Source organism: Schistocerca gregaria, chromosome 1 (assembly GCF_023897955.1).
Source record: "Schistocerca gregaria isolate iqSchGreg1 chromosome 1, iqSchGreg1.2, whole genome shotgun sequence".
NCBI classification, from domain to species: domain Eukaryota; kingdom Metazoa; phylum Arthropoda; class Insecta; order Orthoptera; family Acrididae; genus Schistocerca; species Schistocerca gregaria.
The window spans coordinates 1,182,308,783-1,182,324,993 of record NC_064920.1 but is presented as its reverse complement, the minus strand read 5'-3'; positions in this window follow the sequence as shown (position 1 = coordinate 1,182,324,993).

Genomic DNA, 16,211 nt, shown 5'->3' with positions numbered 1-16,211 from the left:
GTGACGATGGTGAGGAAGGCGACGATGCTGGATCGCGGCTGCCGACGGCGCTGAGACTAAAGGAAGACGGTGCGTCATCGCGGAGCTGCGCTGATCTGCGAGACAGCTGCCGGCTGCGCCGAGCGGTCAACGGTGCCTTGCTGCCCCCCCCCCCCCCCCCCTGGAGCTATTGCAGTAGGCGATTCCTGTGGCGGTACTCGACGCTACAGCTGCTGCTGCTGCCTTCAATACGTCGCGACGCGTCGCATCACGATTGCTGGTACACCGCGACGACATCATTCGTCGAAATCAAGCATTTAAGTTAAGTCAAAGACTTTTAAAATATTTATTAACTGCTGCTAACAAACTAAAAGATATGGAAAGTAGTGTACATTTCAGAAGGGAACCGGTCTCTGACCAAGAATCCTCAGGATCAGGAATTGAGTTTAATGAGGATGGTTCCATTAATCCCTCAAATATTGAACTAGAACGTAATTTGTCACCAGTAAATTATGACTTTAATTTAAATGAGAGTGCAGGGATGCAATCAATAAGTGAAATAGAAGTCAAAAGGGAGCCAGTAGAGTTGCTAACTTTGTCAGGAAGTGAAACTGAGCTCAATATATCTCCAGCTCAGTCAAGTCAAGAGATACAAAGTATCAAGGTAGAAGCTCCGGATTGGATGCAAATACTGTTTGCCAAACTCGAATCAAACCAAAATAAAATTGAGGCTAAAATTGAAAATAGTAATAAAGAACTAAAAGAAGAACTGCAATCAAAATGGAATAGTTTGAATTATAAGATAGATGCTATTCATCATGACATTCAAGAAAAAGTAGGGCAACAGTTAACTAAAATGCATAGTACTTTCAAATGTGAAATAGATCAAATTCAAAAAAATTATCAAGAGGCAGATGAACTTTTGGAAGTGAGGTTGTCCGAAAGATTGAGCAACGAGTCCAAACTTTGCTCTGACAAAGTTAAAGAGGTACAAATTAAAGTAGATACTTGTCAGAAAAACATTGAGAAAGTAAAAGAAACCTGTACCGAAATTCGTGGTGCAGTGGAACAAAGATGTTCTGCCAGGATAGAAGCAGTAGAGTCACAAGTAGAGGAATTAAATACTAACATTGCTAACCTAGAAAATAGAGTAACCTCTGTTAATTCTAGTCATTCTACTGTACAGCATGTGACTTCAGTTGACGCCGCTTTTATAGGGTGTCGACAGTTTTTGCGCTTTGATCCTGATAAGTACATTCACCCTCTTGAATTTTGGAATGACTTTGAGGATGTTCTCCCCAACACTTGGTCAGAAAGAGAAAAAATTTCATTTATAAGAAGTCATTTGTCAGGTGATGCTTTGCGATGGTCAGCGGATGTAATGATCAAATGTAAAACTTTATCTGAATTTAAGTCTGCATTTCTCAACGAATACTGGTCACATAACAAACAAAATGATGTGTTAAGGGAATTGTGGAGTGGTAAGAAGTTTTTCCCTGGGCGTGAATCAGTAAAGGATTTCGCCAGGAAGTGGGTTTCAAGACTGTCACATTTGACAGAAAAGATGAAGCCAGATATGATCATTATGGGTTTAGAAGGTAAGCTGCCGTGGTACTGGCAGAAGAGGATCATTTCCGCCCCTAGAGATAATATAGACAAATTTATTGAATATCTGGAAAGAGTGGAAAGAGTAGCTGCTGCTGAGGAGCAGGTGCAGCAGAATAACAAATCTTCTAACAATCACGTACAAAATAATGGAAACGTGAACGTTAGAAATATGGAAGTTAGGCACACCAAAACAAACTATCGAAACCAAAGCCGTGGCAGAGGAAGAGGGGGTAGATACTCACCACGCTTTCGTAACAACTACTATGACGAAAGTGGAGAAGTAAATACAATGCCATTAAGACAAGAAGGGAGTCATGATGCTACTATATCTAGTGGTGTCACAGATGAACACAACAGGCCGCGTGTGGGAAACTAAATCCCGTCTATGAGGAAACTGGCGCTCACCAGGCGGTAACAGTAACACAGCCAGTAACGGAAACACAGACAATCAGCCAACATACACAGACAGACAACATGGATGACGAAATAAATACAGATAATACCAGTGATGTGTTAAGCCACTCTCACAAAATAGTGGATAGTATTTTGGATACACTAGAAAAATGGGTCAAGGAAGAACAGGAACTCAAGGTAGATAATGGGGAAGAAATAGATAATGGGTTTGAGTCTGATGGGAATAATGATGAAGTAAAAGCTTACATCTTCGATGAAAATGGCAATCTAAAAGCTGAAGTACAAGTAGCAGAAGTAGAATCAGTACTGCAAAACTTTAGAGAGGAGGAAATGATGAATGAAGGGGGTAGAAATAGTAACGAGGTGAAAGAATCTAGTAGCTGTGTAAACGTGCCACAAATGGTTGAAGGTGACGACATTCTTATGAACAGCAATATTGCGCAGGGACGCAGTTGCTCAGAGGTAGAGGATAGTTTGGCTGATGTGCAGCAAACAAAAGTAGAAAAAGTCGTCAGATGCTTCGATTTAAAGTTAGTGGACAGATTAGAGGAAGCAGCTAAGATTATAGAGCATGATGAGCCCCAGGATGTAAATGTAAATGTAATTGCAACTGATCAGAATTACTTTAGCTGGAAGAACATAGAACGAGATTTATTAGACGAGGTGTGTGAGCAACCTGTTCAATGTAAAATAACTCACCCTGTTATCAAAGTAAACATATCAGGAGTCACTGTGCGTTGTCTGCTTGACAGTGGCAGTGAAGCAAGTGCTTTATCACAAACATTTTTTGACACCATACCCAATAAAGAGAAGTTAACAGTTATGAAAGTAAGTGGCTTAAAGATTATAGGTGCTACTGGAAAAGTCTCTAGACCAGTTCAACACGAAGCTTTGATACCCATTGGTATAAATGACGTAGTAATAGATCATCCTTGTTTGATTGTGCTAGGCTTAAGTGTTGATATGTTGATTGGTACTGATTTCTTATCAAAGTACCAGGGAAAGATCAATTTTGATCAGAACAACTTAATTTTAACTTTACCTGACTCTAAAGTGATAAGAGAGTCTTTTATAGGAAGTCATATAGGCGGTAGTAATGAAACTTGGGAACTGCCTATTAGAGTAATAAAGAATAAAGGATACTTGCAGGAAAATTTGGTTTTCAGTGAGAATGAGGAAAGTGCTAAGGTTGAAGAGAGACACATCCTAAAGGAATTTAAAATTAACAGTAATTAATTACTGTAGGGAGTCTGCCACTCTTTGGCGGATACACGGTTTGGCGTACCGTGCAGTCCCAGCTGGGTGAAACTTTATTTCCTTTTCAAGTTTCATTCCCTTCTTCTGGTCTATCATAACAGGTAAGAATCACATATGTCTTCATGTTGTATATATGCTATTAGGTTTTAAGTATTCTTAGTAAGGATCTACCTAGTGAATGGCAAAACAAAAGTCTGAGTACCAATAAGAGGCAAACATGGCTAAAATAAATAAATTAAAATATTTCATGTAATTGTAAAGGGTTAGAAACTACAACTAAGAGAGACACTTTGCAGTATACGAAGTACGGTATGAATATGAATAATCCATGAGATTATGCAGAAGGTAGTATGTTGCTAGAAATAAGGTTGTCTGAAGGAAAACAGCGTAAGAAGGTAATGCTCATAGAGGCAAGCAATGGCGTTTTAGAATTAAATAAATGGAGATGTGTGGAAGTGGTGTGAGGATCGCACCAAATATATAGAAACAGGACGTCAATAGGCTGACAAAAGGAAAAGGAAGAAAGAAGTGGAGAAATGAAGTATTTTGAATCTGGAAGAAAAGGGAGAAAATGAATAAGGTGAAGAAGTGAAGTAAGTAAATTGAAGTAAATGATGTAGGATTAAAGAATAATTCCCTCACGTCTCGTGAAATGGTGAAAAACGCTAAATCTTGCTTGAGGCAAATAAATAGTTAAACAGACAACAGAAACACACAAATATTGGAAAATGCAGAAATTTGGAATCGGTATACTGAAAATAACTAATTTCTTTAGTAATTCATACAATAAAGCAAAGTGCTGGTCAGCAAATGACTTCTTTGATGAACTAATCCATACGATAATTAAGCCAGAGTACATTAAAACTAAAAGGTTACTCAATTTTCTAAGTTGAAGCAAGATCTTAATATATTAATTTGCTAAAAGAATTTTCACTATTTAGGAACCTAAAAGATTATTTATGAAAGAAGAAAGTAGGAGCTATTGTATCAGATACGACTTAGTGCTAAATGTCTTTCTGACAACTTCACAATTAGTAAAATAGTGCCAGAATATAAACTATAAAATGTACTTTGTCCTACCTTAGATATAAGTTGAAAACAGAAACTTAGACTGTATTGTCTGTTTCTCAGGGACATGCAGGCTGCATGAATGACTGACAACAAGCGGTAGGGAGATTGGAAGTAGAGACGCAAACCACAGTGAATACAATTTCCTCCCACAATTTTGTCAATCAGTGAAATTAAATGAGTGTTACAATAGGACACCCACCACAGTGCCGAGTATTATAGTAAAAGAAAAATGTGAGTGCGTTGCAGTGATAAAAGTCGTGTGTATTTTCTTTTTCAGGAAGAGACTGATTTAAAAAAAAAAATAACTATTTGGTAACCATTGAAAAATTTATATTTCCATGTAAATGTATGTAAATAATTTGTGAATGTCTTCTGTACTAGGTTTTCTATGTGTATATGAGTATGGTTACTTTGTGTATGTAGTAATAAGGAATTTCCTAAGAAGAAGCAACTTAAGTTGAAAGAGGTATACTAAAGTAATCCATCGCTTGTTTGTTCTTTTAGAAATTTAATTTTGTTCAAAAATAGATTTTCACGAAAATTAAAAAGGGGGTGATGAAGCAAAGCAAGCGCTGTATCATGTATAAGATACAGAGGCGAGCGAGTGCACGGGACTTACCCTAGTTCACTGCTAGTAGCGTCACGTCATCGTAACGCGCCTGCATATAGTATTGCACCACATTTAACATAAAAGTAAAAATTAAGATTTGTGTGTAAAACTTTGTTAAAGTATAGTTCTATGTAATAATGTTTCAGGTAACAAATCTTAATGTTATAAAATTAGTAGTTTACGTAAAATTCACGTTTTGAAAGAAAAATAGGAGGCGCTAAATAATGACGCTAGGAAGCCAAAATTTGGTGAGAAGGTGCAGTAAGAAGTCATTAATGAGTGGTGCTGGTTTCCAAAACCATAAAACTAAAATTGACTCCAGAATCCGCGTTTTTCGGAAAAATCAGAGGCGCGAAATAATAGAGCTACAATATTGAAAATTGGTAGGATGCTTCAGTTCACCCTAATAATAATAATGGAAATACCACAATCAGTTACCTCTTCTAGTTTTTTAGTAATTTAGTAAAAACTACTTTTGTGAGTAAAATATACATAAGCATTATAGATTAAGTACTTTAAATTTTAATGATAAAACAAATTCTTTAAGACCAATGATCAGATAGGACAATTAACAAAGCTACACCAAGTTTTAGTCTTGTAGCATAATTAACAGCTGATACAAGTCTTGATAAAGCTATGGTTCAGAGGTAACAATCTACCGTTAGTTCCATTGTAAAAATTCTAGAGAGTAAAGTTTTAATTTTAGCGGGCTGAGATTTTCTACGTGCTTCTGTACTGCTCAGATGTATGTATACAAAAATTGAGAAGTTTGTAAAGCTATTATTAAATGTGATATTTAAGATTATGTGCCTGAGATAGCGATCATTTGGAGGCTACAGGCATCTGCATAGGAACGGAAAGAACAGATGCTCTCTTGGCGGTACGCGCCGGAGCTATATAAAAAGAGCGGCAGAGGCAGTAGTAAGCTCACTCCGCATTAGACCAACGCCTAGTCCACGCGAGCTTAACGTCCGATCGCGCCTCGCCTCGGGTGACGTCATAGCGGGCTGTGACATGCGCGTACTTAGCAATGTAAACGGACATTGAAAATCGCGAGGACTGTACACCGTCCTGGATCGTTTAGACTTCGGTAACAAACTGTTATTGTGCCGTCCGTGTGAAGTATAATTCCGCGTGGCAAGTGGTGACTAACTCCACTTTTAAGGCGAGCATTAATCTTTTTTTTTAACATTATTGCGAACTATTAATAGAGCACCGTTAGTTAGAGTAATGAACTATTCGGGAGGAACTTGCTGTAGAAGTCGCCTCTGAACTATTAAACGATTGGCTGAATTAACAATATTTAATGTCTTTAGCATTTTCAGAAGTTTCGAGTAATTTGTGTGAGCCTTTAAGATAATAAAATCTTGTTTGGAACTTTAAATTTTATTGAAGCAGCCCTAATCCCGTGAAGAACTATGGATATTTTTCGTTTAGCTGGGCTGTACAGGAATGTGGCCGTGCAGACTGGGAACTAAGGTCAGTAAGTTTCCCTCCGCTTTCTGACTGGCCACCAAATTAGTTGCCAGGCTCGCGTGATTTAAGGTGGCAATGTTCAACTTTCATTCAACATTAAACAACGACTTCTTCGCCGTCCCACATATGTTGCATCGGCAATAGTCTGTTACGTGAAATGAACATTCAAACAACTCATTCGACAACTTCTTCGCCGCCCCACAGTGTGCTCAGCCGCCACTTTCGTCATGCTTGGCCTCCCAGGTCCCCAGACCTCAGTTCGTGCGATTATTTGCTTTGCGGTTACCTGAAGTCGCAAGTGTATCTTGATCGACCGACATCTCTAGGGATGCTGAAAGACAACATCCGACGCCAATGCCTCACCATAGCTCTGGATATGCTTTACAGTGCTGTTCACAACATTATTCCTCGACTACAGCATTTTCTGTAAAGAACATCATCTTTGCTTTGTCTTACTTTGTTATGCTAATTATTGCTATTCTGATCAGATGAAGCGCCATCTGTCGGACATTTTTTGAACTTTTGGTGCTAATAAAACCCCATGTCATTCCAAGCATGTGTGTCAATTTGTACCTTTCTATCCACATTTATTCAGTTTTCAAGTTTATACTGACTTTTTTGATCACCCGGTATATCACATGACACCTTGTAACTCCTTAGCGTTCTCTCCACACTAGTAGACCGGCAAGAGAAGGCTCCACGTTATGTTTTTCTGGTCGCCGACGCCCACGTGTCAATCAGGCTTTGCCTCTCCCAGGCAGGTCACGCACCACTGTGCGTTATAAATGACGGATTAAGCGATGCGGAGTTTTTAGCACCCAGTACACACGGGCTGTGGTTCGCTATCGACAGCAGAATAAATACCTCTTGTCACTGTGCCACCGTCCTTACATCTTTAATGAGGTCAGGCACACTGGCGGCAAGCTCTGCGCCAGCCACATAAAGCATTTACAGCAGTCAGGTCACTCGTCAAGCAGGTTCGAAAGAATTTCACTGCAATTTCTACAGTCTCCTCACACAAAAGTGATTTATTCATATACAGAATGTTTATAAATTAGTTACAGAAAAGTATTCCTTTATTGTGAAAAAGATAGATACATACACAAAAAAACTGCATCGCCTCAGTTCCGTGAGTTCCGGGGCCAGTACAGAAAATTGGAATAGAGATCAACATATACATATATTCCTTCCGAACTGACTATGCGAATGTAGACGAGATGTGGCTCAAATTCAAAGATATAGTAGCAACAGCAATTGAGATATTCATACCTCATAACTTGGTAAGAGATGGAATGGATCCCCCGTGGTACACAAAAAAGGTCCGAACGCTGTTGCAGAGGCAACGGAAAAAGCATGCGAAGTTCAGAAGAACGCGAAATCCTGAAGATGGGCTAAAATTTACAGACGCGCGAAATTTGGCACGTACTTCGATGCGAGATGCCTTTAATAGGTTCCACAACGAAACATTGTCTCGAAATTTGGTAGAAAATCCGAAGAAATTCTGGTCGTATGTAAAGTACACAAGCGGCAAGACGCAGTCAATACCTTCGCTGCGCAGAGCCGACGGTACTGTTATCGACGACTGTGCCGCTAAAGCGGAGTTATTGAACACAGTTTTCCAAAATTCCTTCACCAGGGAAGACGAATGGAATATTCCAGAATTTGAAACACGAACATCTGCTAGCATGAGTTTCTTAGAAGTAGATACCTTAGGGGTTGCGAAACAACTCAAATCGCTTGATACGGGCAAGTCTTCAGGTCCAGATTGTATACCGATTAGGTTCCTTTCAGATTACGCTGATACTATAGCTCCCTACTTAGCACTCATATACAACCGCTCGCTCACCGATAGATCTGTACCTACAGATTGGAAAATTGCGCAGGTCGCACCAGTGTTCAAGAAGGGTAGTAGGAGTAATCCATTTAACTACAGACCTATATCATTGACGTCGGTTTGCAGTAGGGTTTTGGAGCATATACTGTATTCAATCATTATGAATCACCTCGAAGGGAACGATCTATTGACACGTAATCAGCATGGCTTCAGAAAACATCGCTCTTGTGCAACGTAGCTAGCTCTATATTCGCACGAATTAATGGCCGCTATCGACAGGGGATCTCAAGTTGATTCCGTATTTCTAGATTTCCGGAAAGCTTTTGACACCGTTCCTCACAAGCGACTTCTAATCAAGCTGCGGAGCTATGGGGTATCGTCTCAGTTGTGCGACTGGATTCGTGATTTCCTGTCAGGAAGGTCGCAGTTCGTAGTAATAGACGGCAAATCATCGAGTAAAACTGAAGTGATATCAGGTGTTCCCCAGGGAAGCGTCCTGGGACCTCTACTGTTCCTGATCTATATAAACGACCTGGGTGACAATCTGAGCAGTTCTCTTAGACTGTTCGCAGATGATGCTGTAATTTACCGTCTAGTAAGGTCATCCGAAGACCAGTATCAGCTGCAAAGCCATTTAGAAAAGATTGCTGTATGGTGTGGCAGGTGGCAGTTGACGCTAAATAACGAAAAGTGTGAGATGATCCACATGAGTTCCAAAAGAAATCCGTTGGAATTCGATTACTCGATAAATAGTACAATTCTCAAGGCTGTCAATTCAACTAAGTACCTGGGTGTTAAAATTACGAACAATTCAGTTGGAAGGACCACATAGATAATTTTGTCGGGAATGCGAGCCAAAGGTTGCGTTTCATTGGCAGGACACTTAGAAGATGCAACAAGTCCACTAAAGAGACAGCTTACACTACACTCGTTCGTCCTCTGTTAGAATATTGCTGCGCGGTGTGGGATCCTTACCAGGTGTGATTGACGGAGGACATCGAGAGGGTGCAAAGAAGGGCAGCTCGTTTTGTATTATCACGTTATAGGGGAGAGAGTGTGGCAGATATGATACACGAGTTGGGATGGAAGTCATTACAGCATAGACGTTTTTCGTCGCGGCGAGACCTTTTTACGAAATTCCAGTCACCAACTTTCTCTTCCCAATGCGAAAATATTTTGTTGAGCCCAACCTACATAGGGAGGAATGATCATCAAAATAAAATAAGAGAAATCAGAGCTCGAACAGAAAGGTTTAGGTGTTCGTTTTTCCCGCTCGCTGTTCGGGGGTGGAATAGTAGAGAGGTAGTATGATTGTGGTTCGATGAACCCTCTGCCAAGCACTTAAATGTGAATTGCAGAGTAGTCATGTAGATGTAGATGTAGATACATCATTCCCGCCCTTCTTATTGTTCATGAAAACCACACATTGCATGTTGTACCACCATACAGCGAGGCCTCCAGAGGTGGTGGTTCAGATAGCTCTACCCACTGGTATCTGTAATACCCAGGTGCACGTTCTCTTGCATTGATGCGTGCCTGTATTCATCGTGGCATACTATCCACATGTTCATCAAGGCACTGTTGTTACATATTGTCCCATCTCTCAACAGCAGTTTGGCGTAGATCACTCAGGGTAGTTGGTGGATCAAGTCGTCCATAAACAGCCCTTTTCAGTGTATCCCAGTCGAACGATGTCGGTAATCTGAAGGAAGTAATTCACAAGATGTGCACGATGGCGGCGCGAATTGTCGTCCATGAAGACGAATGCCTCGCCAATATGGTGGCTAAATGGTTGCGCTATCGGACGGAGGATGGGGTTCACGTATTGTGCACCCGTTACGGCGCCTTCCATGACAACCAGCGGCGTACGTCGGCCCCTCATAATACCAACCCCAAAACAACAGGGAACATCCACCTTGCTGCACTCGCTGGACACTGTGTCTAAGGCGTTCAGCCTGACCGTGTTGCCTCCAAACACGTCTCTGACGATTGTCTGGTTGAAGGCATATGGACACTCATCGGTGAAGAGATCATGAGGCCAATTCTGAGTGGTCTATTCGGCATATTGTTGGGCCCATTGTAATGTAAGAAAATAAATTTTTTTATTTGTGACTCCTTTTCTTTGCTATCAGTGTAATGTAATAGTATGAATATGAGCCGTGACTTATATACAAATGAAACACACATTAATACAATGGCTCAGCATAAAAGAGAAATAACTAATGTAGGAATATTATTAACAGTGTAATATGTTGTTTAATTTAGCCCGACGTGTATAAGCACTCAGCGAACTAGCTCAGTTCTCAGGGTAGTTACGTAATCGTCGGTAATTAATTGTCCTTTTCTTATTTCCTAACACTACGGATATTATTCCACACTGTTGAGAAGTCGTGTGCTTATTGCACCATAAAATAGTTGTCAAGTCTGTTCGATGTACACTATTGTAATAGGTAACTTATCGAGGTATCGTCTCGATGCCCCAATATAAAATAACAAGAGTAGCATCCACAAATGAAATCCTATAATGGAACTGGAATCCTGTGACCAGACCTTTTCTGCCTGGGATGGTATCTCCTTACACAATGAAAATCTGTAAATAAAATTGTTAAATTATTAGTAGCTGCTTCCGGTCTCGTGGGATCTGAAATAAAGTTAATTGTCCTATCCGACGGTACGTCTCGTAGATGAGCTAAAAGAAAAATGTTAAACATTTTTCTAATATGGCGCCTAAAAATGAAATTTCTTTGTTAAGGTCCATATCTACTTAAGGCAATACAGGTATCAGACCCACATTAGATGTATCACATACACAAATTCTTTTGTTAAAATAACCCTTATATTTTCTGGTTTTAAGTACAACTTACATTATCAGCTTGTACAGCAGGATGAGCTTTACACAAGAACGTGATCTTAGGTGGGAATCCAAGCAGATAACACAAGCGAAAGACAAAGGAAAGATAGTTCATGCATACAAGCACAAGAGTCCATGGAATAACATGTCAATTGTAGTTCTATCTCTTCCTCTTTGGCGTCCTTGTCGATTATTTATAAAATTTATCGTAATATTTAGTTCAAATTTTTTTAAACCCATGTCCACCCCGGAGAAACAGTACACCATATGTACCGAGCTGCAAAGATGGACATCGCCATGGACGTCGGAATGAAGTTGTGCGTCATGCAGCCTATTGCGCACAATTTGAGTCCTGTGGCTGCACGAAAACATTATTCTACATGGTGGCGTTGCTGTCACGGTTCTTCCACCCATGTGTAGCGTTCTTTTCAGTGTAGAATAAATCAATCATTCCTAGAGATAAGAATTGGAATGAGTACGTGATGGATAGTGAATGTTTCTAAACGGGTACGAGGTACTGCCTATTATTGAGAGGATATCTGAAGCTGGTCAGGAGGGATGTGTTACTCATTGGGGACCCAACATACAGCAGATAATGGAGGCTCTGAGGAAATTACATGGCATGTCGCGAAGGTGGACCGATATCCAATCTCTCTACATGCCAAAAGATTTTGTTCAAGTTGTGGACGAGGTTCCATTGGTGGCTATTGAGCCCATCGGCTGCAAATAATAGCTCATGTTGGAACAAATGATGCTTATGGTTGAGCGTATCGTCGTTTTCTTTACACTGTTAGAATCCGTTCTGGAAAAACGACTCATTATTGCCAGCATGACACCCAGAGCTCTATTACAGTCCTTTGATGTAAGGCCGAGAGGCAGCTCTTAGCCGGTGGTTGTGGCGTTTCTGTGGTGTGTTCTGATGCGGATTCTTACGTATATCTGTCAGGCGTGTGCTACCTGTACGGAGCAGCCACCCAGGCAATGGCGAATTCTTAAATTAGAGTAATCCCTCCAAAGGCCTGATGCGTCAAACACGTCGTAGTTGGTGAGAGGAATAACAGGTCACATTAATCGTAGTGGAGGCATATTTATATGATATTAATTACATGAACGGTAAAGTCTCATAGTAAGCCTCATATGTTAACGTTGCTAACGACCACGAGAAGAAATTTGAGTGAAACAATGGGTAAACAACACAGAAGTTTTAAATTACATTTGGAATACACTGTCTACCATGAAATGTGAAGAATTCAGACGGGGATGTGCAAACGAAATGAAATTCACAGGTTGATAGAGTATGTGATGTTATTTGAGATTGGAAAATCGAGTCAAAGAACTTGGCAGTGTGGGTCCACTTACCAGTACGTAGTTGCACCCCTCTGCCCTGGATGTGTGCACTGATTCAGTTGGGAAAGTGTCGTAAAACCGTTGTATCGCGTCCTGAGCAAAGTAGCTCACAAGTATTGTAACTGGTACTTGATATCCTGAATACTGGTGTGGGGACATAGTTGAAGGCCGAGATACTGTGTTAGTCACTAACTGTTGCCACCAAGAATAACTCCGGAAGTATGATAGTAGCTGAAAAGTATGCTGGATAAATATTGCATGGGATACCCGGGGCCATAATATGACGTTGGTTTTTTGCTGCTACGTGGGGTCGCGTCAGAGATATAAAGGTCATCTTTGGTTTTTTAAAATGGGATGCTGTAGTTTGGTAATTATTTTCTGATAGCGGCTATCGAGACGAATACAATGATGTGTAACAGTAAGGTCTTTGAAGGTCAACGAAGGTCACAAAGTTGGCATGAACCTCCATTTACAGAAGGTATTCGAAGTGGTGACCATTGGTATCAATGCAGTGCTTCAATCTTATCATGGATTGAGTGGTATTCCTTATCACTTCAGCACTTATCGAAGCACATGCCCTAACAGTTCTCTCTCAATATTCGCTGAATACGGAGTATCCATCTAAAATGCCATTGATATGTAAACGCCATCCTACTTTTTTGCAATGCAGCACTAATAGGAACGGTAGGCCTAGTATAGTCGAATGAAGCGAATGCGAAAGATGTATTCCTTCGAAGAACAAGTCGGTATGCTTCTTATTTACGGAGAATGCCAACGAAATTCAGTAAGAGCTAGAGACACTGAAAGGTATTGTCAAAGTACTCACCCTACGCGTCATACATTTAAATATTTGTATGATAAATTGAGAACAACTGGATCTTGAACGCATCGGAAACTTATCCGGCAAAGGAAAGTTACTAATGTGGAAACGGAAATTGGCACTCTTGCCACTGTGGTTCGAGATCCTTGTGTTGGTTAGCGTCAATTCGGAAGGGAATTTGGGATGAGCCAGAGTAGTGTTGTTCGTTTCCGCATCACCTTAAATATCATCCTCGTTATATCAGCCTCCACCAAGAATTAACTGACTGTATGCATCGCATTGAATTCTGTCGATGGGCTCAACTACAGATTCAGAGGGATGACATATTTATTAATTTGACTTTATTTACTGATGAGGCTACATTCACGAACCATGAAAATGCTAATTTGCATAACGTTCATTATTGGGCAACTGAAAATCCATGTTGGCTGCGGCAAATTGCGCACCAAAACCCTGGTGTGGGATTCTGAAGGACAGAATTATAGGCCCCTATTTCATCGAAGGAAATCTTAATGGTAGAAAGAAACATGAGGTCTGTTATTGAAAGAAATACCTTTAGGGACAAGGAACAGAATTTGGTATCAACACGATGGGTGCCGGGTACATTTTTCACTGATGGCCAGAAATGAGTTCCAGAGACAATTTCCAAATCGTTGGATTAGACGCAGAGGAGATGAGTCGTGGCCGACTCGTTCGCCGGAGTTGACGTCTCTGGATTTTTTTCTTGTTGGGATTTGTAAAACACATTGTTTATAAAGATGTTTCAACTACATCTGAAGATATGCGAGAGGGAATTGTCAGACCATGTACTTCGATAAGTGCCGATGTGATAAGGAATACCACTCAATCCATGATAAGATTGCAGCACTGCATTGATACCAATGGTCACCACTTCGAATACCTTCCGCAAATGGAGGTTCATGACACCTTTGTGACCTTCGTTGACCTGCAAAGACCTTACTGTTATATATCACTAGATTCGTCTCGATAGCCGCTATCAAAAAATAAGTACCAAATTATAGCATCCCATTAAAAAAAATAGAAAAATAAAAAATAAAAAAAGCCAAGTTGAGCTTCATATCTTGGACGCGACTCCACCTAGCAACAAAAAACCATCGTCATATTACGACTCCCCTTGTCCCATGCAACTTTTGTCCCACAAACTTTTCAGCTCCTATCATACTTTCGGAGTTATTGTTACTCGCAATAGTTAGTGACTCATCCTCTATTTTCTATCAGGCACAGATCTGTGATTCTTGTTCGCCATGGGAGTACCTCAACATCACGCATCCAGTTCATACAGATACGATTCGTGTGTAGATGAGTATCGTTATGAAATATGGCACAGGAGATGCTGCAGGAGATATAAAACACGAGGACGCAGGATGTTCATGATGTTCCTTTGTGCCATCCATTTTCCCTGAGGCACCACCACGCTTGACCTGAAGTCGTATCCTATGGCCCTCCCAGACTACGACGCCAGTAGAACACCACTGTGCCTCTCCAAAATATAGGAAGAATGGCACCTCTGCATAGATCTCAGCTCTACTTGCCACTGTTGGTCATGTGGGGTAGACGAGAACCGTGATTCATCGCTGAACAGAATGCGACACGTTTCATCAGCAGTCTATGCTTCCTTGTCACGTCAACACTCAAAACACAGCAGTCTTCTTTTCAGTATTAAAGGCAGTGTACGCATGCGGTGGTAATTCCGTAGACCAGCTTCCACCAAAGTTGTGAGCTGACACAGATTGTTGCCTGGGTTTCACTGTTTGCTCCTGGATGTCAGGTGCAAATTTAAAGGGGCTACAGTGTGCCTGTTGCACAATACAGTGATTCTCAAATTTAATCTTCATTTGCAGTAGACCGGAACTTTGACGATGAGTCTGCCTGCCCTCACGCTCCCATACAGTCTAACAGCGGTCCAGCGTCGCTTCTGAATGCGGAAAAAATCAGGATTCTGCACGATACGCCGATCCTGCCACTTCGAGATCCACAATGAGGCCTCTTTCAACCTCTGTATTAATAATTCTGTCTGACACAAGCGTGTACGTGTATGAATTTACGTGGACATCCGATCGTGTCTTCTAGGTGCTAACGGTGTGTACACCAAGGATTCAGTGGATATTAATGGTAGTATTGTACATACATAGAGTGATTCCGAACGAAGTTTAAAAATCTTCGAAGTGTCTAGATGACGCTGAAACAAGTAATATAAGATACATGGGGCCACACATTTCAGGAAATACCTCGAAAGTGGATGACATCTACATTTACATCTACATCTACATGGATACTCTGCAAATCTCATTTAAGTCCTTGGAAGAGGGTTCATCAAACCACATTCACAAATCTCTATTAGTCCAATGATGTTGAACATGTGACGTCACCAGATGGTGTACCTCTCCTTGCGGTTGAGCTTATCGGTCTGTTACACCTGTAGCCTTTCGCCCCTACTCTTCAGTCTGTACATCGAGGAAGCAATGATGGAAATAAAAGAAAGGTTCAGGAGGGGAATTAAAATACAAGGTGAAAGGATATCAATGATACGATTCGCTGATGACATTGCTATCCTGAGTGAAAGTGAAGAAGAATTAAATGATCTGCTGAACGGAATGTACTGTCTAATAAGTACACAGCATGGTTTGAGAGTAAATCGTAGAAAGACGAAGGTAATGAGAAGTAGTAGAAATGAGAACAGCGAGAAACTTAACATCAGGATTGATGGTCACGAAGTCAATTAAGTTAAGGAATTCTGCTACCTAGGCAGTAAAGTAAGCAATGACGGACGGAGCAAGGAGGACATCAAAAGCAGACTCGCTATGGCAAAAAAGGCATTTCTGGCCAAGAGAAGTCTACTAATATCAAATACCGGCCTTAATTTGAGGAAGAAATTTCTGAGGATGTACGTCTGGAGTACATGGACTGTGGGAAAACCGGAACA